The sequence below is a fragment of the Agrilus planipennis genome, unplaced genomic scaffold, assembly GCF_000699045.2.
Source record: "Agrilus planipennis isolate EAB-ADULT unplaced genomic scaffold, Apla_2.0 scaffold29, whole genome shotgun sequence".
In the NCBI taxonomy this organism is placed as follows: domain Eukaryota; kingdom Metazoa; phylum Arthropoda; class Insecta; order Coleoptera; family Buprestidae; genus Agrilus; species Agrilus planipennis.
In genome coordinates, this window is record NW_020442462.1 from 773,246 (window position 1) to 781,653 (window position 8,408).

At 32.4% G+C, this 8,408-nt stretch overlaps 1 protein-coding gene across 3 annotated transcripts in view; it reads left to right on the plus strand.

The window, feature by feature from the left end:
- LOC108744445 (ubiquitin-like protein 3) overlaps positions 1–8,408 on the plus strand; it is a 206,137-nt gene that overhangs the window by 127,255 nt on the left and 70,474 nt on the right. The window contains exon 2 of one of the 3 annotated variants that reach the window (XM_018480207.1): positions 2,025–2,093. The exons of the other annotated variants lie outside the window; for them this stretch is intronic. The gene's annotated coding sequence lies outside the window, so the exon portion shown is untranslated. The remainder of the gene's footprint in view (positions 1–2,024; positions 2,094–8,408) is intronic. 3 annotated transcript variants of the gene reach the window in all.

Consider the following 8,408-nt stretch of genomic DNA (forward strand, 5'->3'; position numbering starts at 1 on the left):
AGAAGCCATAGTTAAAGATAAATGAAACACAATCTTTTATTACACGTTAATATTATATCTCTTTCAATAATGGCGCGCTATAAACATTTTTTTTTTCAGGCGGTGTAAACGACTATAGTTACTTTCAGACTATCTAAAATAAAGTAAAAGACAATATAATGCTCAGTCAGAGAGTATTAAATAGAAATATAAACTATAAAATTTTGTGAAAAAACATATAAATTTGCCGATTCAAAGATACAAATATTAATCTACATACAAAAAAAATGTGACGTGATACGTTAAAACAAAGTTTATATTTGCAAAATATAGACCAACATTTGTTTGCTTAAGATAAATTTATACAAAAAACTTTTTTATCGCAGACCTGTATTATTAACCTTTATTTATTTCGAATTAAAATGTGTAGTGTTAAGCAACTCAAAAAGGTTTGTTTTAAGCGTATTCCTTTATTATAAAAAAAAAAATCGAATTTCTACCTCTGTATGCATATTAAGTTAAACCACGCAGTTTGAATTAAGACAGTCATTTCATGTTTTCCTTGGATTAGGGTTCGGCCTCGAATTTTCAGGCGTCTGCAGATTTGGATCGTGCTGTGGTTTGCAAAGTCGGATTCGGTATGCTAATTTGTTGTCCTAAATCAGACAAAAGACGTAAATTGCCTCTCCCTCTCCTTCTGTCTCTCTCGCCCGTGCACTAGAAACGGAACCAGCGACAAACTCACCTCCACTGCTTTATCTCTCTGCCAACCCTCATAATGACTTCGGTCTTTATTTATTTATTTGTGACCCCGTTCTTGTTCACACAACTCTGTTATTTTGGACAACGAAAATTGGTGTCACTAAACAACCAGCGTAAATAATTATAAATTCTATCCGTTTCCGTTTCTAAGAGGCCATCATGGAATTAAAAATAGATAAAATCATTTACACTCGACAGGTATTATCATCTGCCTTAAATAACTAAGTTTCAAATTTTCTTGTACTTATGTAATATGCTAGGTCTTTAGGCTATAAGGTGACTTTAACATTGGAGGTGGAGACCTCTAGCTTGACATTGTAGGTATACTTCATTTACTTTCTCTAGCGATGGTCCCCTCCCAATGTCTTCGATGCGTGCCTGCAAAATCGTAGGTTGGGAGAAAAAAGCTCATTATACTCTCGACTCTTGTTCATTAAACATACTTTTTCATACAAAAGTTTTGTTCAATCATGAATAGTAGTGAGAGTCGAAAACAAGCGTTAAAGCCTTTAATATGTCTTCAAATATAAATAAACATCTCGTTGATATTTTCAGTAGTAATTGGTACCAATAACAGAACATTTGAGCAATGCAATTGTAGTGAATAAAATGGTCAATTTTTCCGTGCAGTACTGTATGAATTATACGCTCCTCACCGGTTAAGAGTTTGGCCGAGAGTTGTTTCCTTTCTTTTCTAACCTAGTGCTGTTTTTTTCAACTTTGCGCCGGTCAAACTGAAGGTCATCGCTACAGAAACTAAACGAAGTATATATGCGCCTATCATTTTTATGCTCTATGAAGCTCTTGGTTGAGGATAGATATCGTTGAATGTAATTCACGTAAGGTGAAAATGCAATAATTTGAATGATGCTCTGGCATACTGCAGTGTTTCTGTGTTGTACGCTAGTGGCTAGATGAAGACCGAACATAGGCATATTCTATGATTTCATGCAATCATCAAAGGGCGGCATCACTTTTTGAAACATACTACGTGGTTAAGAAAATTCGTATAATAAGTGCCTTCAGGCACATTGTTACGTTTTGTTCAAAAGATTTGAAGAGTCCGGTTAGTTCAGGAATTTTAAAAGTAGCATTAGGAAATATTTGCGGATATACCTAGATAAAAAGAAAAATACCGGTAGAGAAATGTGTAATTTCCATATTCGGTAAACGTTTTACATTATCATATAAATACATACATATATCTACTAATGATTGTTGAATAACATAAATTTTTGGTGAATTGTAAACATCAATGTCTAATATTATATTTCTTGTTTCAGGTGAGACAGTGTCAGACATTATCTCGTACCTAGCCTTATTCCAAATTACTCATATGTATGAATATGTTGGTAAGATAATAATTAATTATCTATAAGTATGACACATCTAATGATTTATTATTATTATTAATTCATTTCTGAATAAAGAAAGAAATTCCAAATAAAAATAATCTCTTTGTACATCTTTTTATAGTTGGTATTATAAATTGTAAAACAAAAACAAATGGACGTACGTGTTTTATCACGTCATTACTGGGAAAAAGTGATGCCAATGCAGAATAGACGAGTGTTTCCACTAAAATTTAAAGTAGATTCCATATTTTGTTTAAAGTATAGTAATGATACACGTTCAGATTTTCTTCACTCTAAAATTAAAACTTATCTAGTGGCTATTTTTTATATCAGGCAGTAGACAGCTTTACCGGCAAAACGGTAAATAAATTTTAATCTAAAGCTCAAAAAATGCACCTTTTAGTCTCTGACAGTATAATTACATAAAGTAAAAGGACAAAACAAGTATGAGGATGATCATTTTGATTGCATATTTAGTTACTCAATTACAATATAGTGGCACAGTTCCCTCAGAGTATCAATATTTGGAAATGTTTTAACCTTCTTATCCAAATGTTGCTATTTCGGCTTGTTTCTTATTCAGATGAGGGTATCTCGCTATAATTCAATTACTTTCGGAGTCAGATTCGATTAGCTTTATAAAAAAATAGATTAAAATTGGTTTTACCCTCTTGTTAACTGTTTTTTGAGAAATCACTTCAGTGTAATGTTGAAGAAAAGAAACAAAAAAGAATAGGTAATCAATTTGAATGTTTTCTTCTACAACGAACTTTACATGTCACGAAATTCTAATCTCAAAGCCATATACACCTGATTAGCTTACTCATTCGAATTTTAAGGTTAAATTATGTATTTCAGAATATTAACTCTCTTGGTTGTATTGGTTTTTTATTTAACGTAATAGCACTTCCAAGTACATAGGTCAACAATAGATTTTTTTGGTAATTGAGGTCAGGCATACTGAAGTAATTCTTATGGAAAATTTGGATTCAGCACGTAGCAAACTGCGTCAGAAATGGCAGCTCTGGTCTTCGTTTCCCAATCCTCTTTGACTAGTGAATTGTATTAAGTGATTTTATAATTTGAAAAGGTCTTAATCACTAAGTTTTTTTTTTCGTTAGAAAGTAAATTTGGCGATTCATATTTTATTTATTTATCTTCCAATAAAAAAATCTCGAGAAGAAACACGGCGTATATGTACATATATATTCTTGACTTAATAAGCCCATTTTACTTAAATGGCGGAACATGCAGTTGAAGACGATATAGAGCGAGTTTTTAATTTCTTAAAGTGCCTAACAAAGCACTTGACCCATTCATTTCTTGTTGCTAACTCTTACCGTTTTCTCTATAAAATGAAAGCAAAATAAAACTTATGTGATAGAAAGTAAAGCCTACGGGAATTTTCAAGATTTTATTTATGTGAGAAAAAAAATTTAATGAGAATAATGTCCTAATTAGATAGAACTTCATTAAAAAAAAGTAAGTTTCTTTAGAAGCATTTAAATACAAGAATTAAAGTTCGCCTTGACGGTTACATAAAAAAAATGGGTGCAAATATGTAAATAAATGCATATTGAAAACTGCTTATGGAGCCTTTATTAACGTTATGAATTATAACAAAACAACAAACAAATTGGTCAAATAACTACCCCTATATGTTGTAGTAGGTAGGTATTTCATAGACTTATGAAATTTCACCTATTAGATGAAGTTAAAGCGCAGTTACGGATACACACTGCTGAGAAAAAGTAGATTTCACGTAAAAAATTGGAAATATTTGGAGGAGCAACAATAATGAGGGCTTCATTGTACTAATAGGCATTGAAAGATTTGTTTTCTGATCATTGTTATCTGTCACTCTGCAGATTTGATAGAGAGGATATTCTGACAGTTAGGTACATACTGGAGGTCCTAATAGAAGATCATGTTATGCCTATCATAGGCTATAGGTGACCATGGCATTTTCATCAAAATAATGCTTCATCTCAGATAGCTTTAGTTGATTGGATTGACCAGAGCTCAGTCTTGACGTGAAGGTATATATCTGCTCCAAGAACATTCGAGGAGTTGAGAATGTTGCTACTGTAGGAGTAAGAGAACATCGGTAGAATGTTATTAGTAATTATTTTTTGTGTTTCTTTTTTCTAATAAATCATAAAACCGGAAAATATGTTTCCTAGTCAATGTTCGATTTACAAATTGCAAAAGTACAAGCCAGAAAATTCACAAACTCAACAAAACGTCATTTTGCTTGCCAGTGTAGTCGAAAGTTGAATAAAGTTAAAAGTTAAAATTCGTTGGGCCTTGGTTGTGGTTATTTAGCAAAACCAATAAAATAAAAAAAATCGAAGTTCCACTTTATTCCGTATATCTATGTAACCAACCAACTACTTATTTTGAATAATATATAGATAAACTAATTAATTTATAAAAAATCCACAAAATGTAGTCAATATACATGCAGCCCAGCCAATATGTATAATTACTAATTATTATCTGTAGCATGTTATATATGTATATATATATTCAGGGATCTGATTTATTTGAAATACACATTGCAAATGCAAATTTGTAATTTGAAAATACTAAACCACACACAAAATAAAAGTTTTTCGCAGATATTGGGCACCTTTGATATTGATATCTCACGAACTTATGAAGTGCTTCGTCAGTTTTCTTTTCTTATTTTGTATTAAGCTAAATTAAAAATTATTTCCATCAATCCATAGGTCCGTCTGTAGCAAAGTATACACTGAAATAATGACACTGCCCCCATAGTAATTAAACAGTAAGTATAAAGGTTTCGACTTTGAAACAGTAGATTCTCTCAAAATTATCAATTAACATCAAAAACCTGTCAGAAATAATTACCACTGATATTCTATCAAAAAAAAGACGTCAATAAAGATGTCAACATGAAATAGTTAACTAAATGGATAATTACTAGTCTTTTGATGTGTTATTACAATATTTAATTATTTGTAGACGGTATGTATGCATCATTAAAACCAATTACTTTAATTGCATCAGCTTCCAATGCAAAACAGAAAAAAGTGGTTAATTGATTGCAGTTGCTGTTGATCATGAATGCGCAAAAAGTTACGCCAGTCGCGTAAAGTCCAAGTTCAATATCAGGTGACAGTGATATCAGGTACCGCTTGGTACAATTACAAAAATAATGTTTTCAATTTTAATTATAAACGAAACACGTAAAGTATTACTTCAAGGACTATAGTGTTTTTGAGACTGCTTTTTAAATATTTCAATAGGAGTTTCTATTCTATTATCCAAGTATTTGTCGCGACTGTCTGTCGCTAGTGATGAACACAGCAAGACTAAGACCAACACTCTATCAGTCTTGGTATTGGTCTTAATCTTGCTTATTCGGTCATGTTCTTGGTCTTGTTCAAAGTAAAAAATATCAAAAAAAAATTGTTTGTCTCTTTTTAACCATGTGTTACGAATAGATATAGAAACAAAGAACACTTACTCCGAGGATAGACCCTTTTCGTTTGAACAGTGGTAAAGTTTCTTTTTTGTTATATTTAGTGTAAAATATTTAGTTCCCAGAAAAGAATATTTTAAAATTGCTTTAAATAGTTTGTTTCTTTAAATACTTTAACTCAGAATTAATAATTTTTCGTATAGTCTTGCTTATTTGGTCTTGGTCTTCAATATTCGGTCTTGGTTAAGTCTTTGTCTTATTCCTTCGGTGTTGATTGTAGTCTTGACCTTGTTCGTTCTGTCTTGTTTGTAGTTTTGACCTTATTCGTTGGGTCTTGGTTGTAGTCTTGATCTTGTTCGTTCGATCTTGGTTGTAGTTTCGACCTTCTTTGTTCGCTCCTGGTTGTAGTTTTTATCTTGTTCGTTCAGTCTTGGTTGTAGTCTTGATCTTGTTCGTTTGGTCTTGGTTGTAGTCTTGGTCTTGTTCGTTCGATCTTGATTGCAGTTTGGACCTTGTTTGTTCGGTCTTGCTTGTAGTCTTGACCTTGTTCGTTCGGTCGTGGTTGTAGTCTTGACCTTGTTCGTTCTGTCNTTTAACTATCAAATCCAGAAAAACTAATACTGGAAAATATGTCACACTTATGCTTACTTTAAAACTGATTATATGTTTTGATTCGATAACTTCACACTTCTTAACATTAAACTACATACTTTTCGTAATCGTGTGTCCCTACAAATTCCGAGAAGTTGTAATAAGGGTATGAATTTAATTTTTGAACATCATGCAGTAAAAAAGTAAACAGACTTAATTTGATTACGTAGAAGTTATAAAGAAAAAACAATTCATGTTTCCGTAATGTAGGTACTTGAAAAGACTGAATTTACCATTCTTAATGTAGTTTTCGAATAATTTTATAAGAGATAGTGAAGATAGGTTGGTAGGACACCTTCTCAGGCATGAAGGGCTGGATAGTGACATTGGAAGCAGAAGCAGCAATTAAAAGGATGTGGGATGTTCTAGTTCTAGGAAAATGCGAAGATTATAGCTCAGGATAGAAAAGAGTGGAGGTGCGTGTTCAATCAGTTTTATGACTGACAGCCTTATGACGATGATAACAATTTAAAGCAATTTAGGATACAGAATTTGTCGTCATGTTACTTTTGTAATTTATTCAAATATTCGTTGTCCTTTAAAATTGCCCTTTAAAAAAAAGTTTACGTTTGTTTTAGAAGCAGTTCGTTAATTTTTTCATTTTTCATTCCGCCAGAGTTGAGCTTTCTCAGACTAGCCCGAATATTTTTTAGTCAAATTATGACGTTCCCATTAACACTCTCATTTGTTTTTTCTTTTCGTTGCCGTGGGAATTATTTCAAACGGCGTCGCTTAATGCTATTCTTTGGCAATCACCATAATTTTGTCCTCGGGATTCCCTCAAGGAAATTGTCTGCCGTTCTTCTTTAACATATTTTCCATGTCATTTCCGACCATTAACTTGGTTACGTCGGTCCAACGTAAAAATGCCTGTTAATGGATGATAATGCTTGCTTTGCGTTCATATTTTTCCCTCGGAGGGAACGCTCCGTCGTGAAACTCGAATTGCATTTTGTTTTATTTTTCATCTAAATAAAAACAACAAACAAGAAAGATAGAAAGTATAGCTAGAAGCAATTTGTTCAGGAAATTGTGATTTAAAACTAACAACTTTTCACTTCAGCAACAGGAAATTTAACGATCAAAGAATAAATCTACAGGGTGAACAAATATCGACGTTTTAGTAAAAGATACGAAATATACTGTTATAGAAGAATAACTACCATTTACAATAATACGAGGATGATTCAAATATAATTCTTTTGCATAGAAAACCTTATATTTTAAGGTACCACTTTTGTATATTCAATAGGTAGTTTTTATACCGTTTTCAAAAGAAGACATAGGGCGTATTCGCCCATATAACAACCTTAAGAGCTTTTGCGGGAATATCGAAATTTCTTTGGGAAAATTCGAAACTAAAGGGAGGGTATTCGACATTGTGCGGTCTGGCAATGTCGTTGAAAAGCAGAACGTTTCGGGTAGGCCAATGGCGCCACTTAAATTTAGGTCTAAAAGGATATATTAGTATGTAACGTTTCTTGTGTGACGACTACAGGGAAAGTCAAGCACCAAGTTCCAGAAAACTGACATCATCACCTTTCCAGCCGATATGCGTGTAAATAGTCCACGAGACCCTACCAGAAGATCCCTAGAGGTCTGACGCTTCGCATTGCTGCGCATGATCCCTTCTTCCTGTTCCAAATCCTTGTTTATTTTTGAACTCTCCTTGTATTACACAGGTCTGCGAAATTTTTTTTTTGAAAAGTTTTTTTCTTTTATTATTGTTAAATATATCTTATAAAATTGTTAATATTTGTCGTAATTGTCTTAAAAGTAATAGAAAGCGATATTCATATGGTTTATACCACGTCACATTAACCCATAAATGCTCAGAGAACACATTTCCATTTGAACCCTTGCCACGTAATGAGTGCGACGAAAAAAATACTCGATAACCAGTGTTTCTATGTTTTTAACGATGCTCTTTTCGATGGTGTTGGTTAAAAATACCTCCAATGGAAAAATCGAAAATAAACAAAAAAAGCGTGATTTTTGAATTGACTTTTTTCTTAAAAAGTATTTTTTGTGTTCTTACGATTTTTTTACATGCTTCAAACCTATATAAATCATGACCTCGATATCTAAACATGAAATAATCACCGTTGGTCAAGTCGAAATGCCTTTACAAATTGTTTGATCAAACCAAGTTTAATGTAAAGTGGTGGAAACAATACTTTCTTCTTTCAAACTCGTATTGATAACATTTTTCA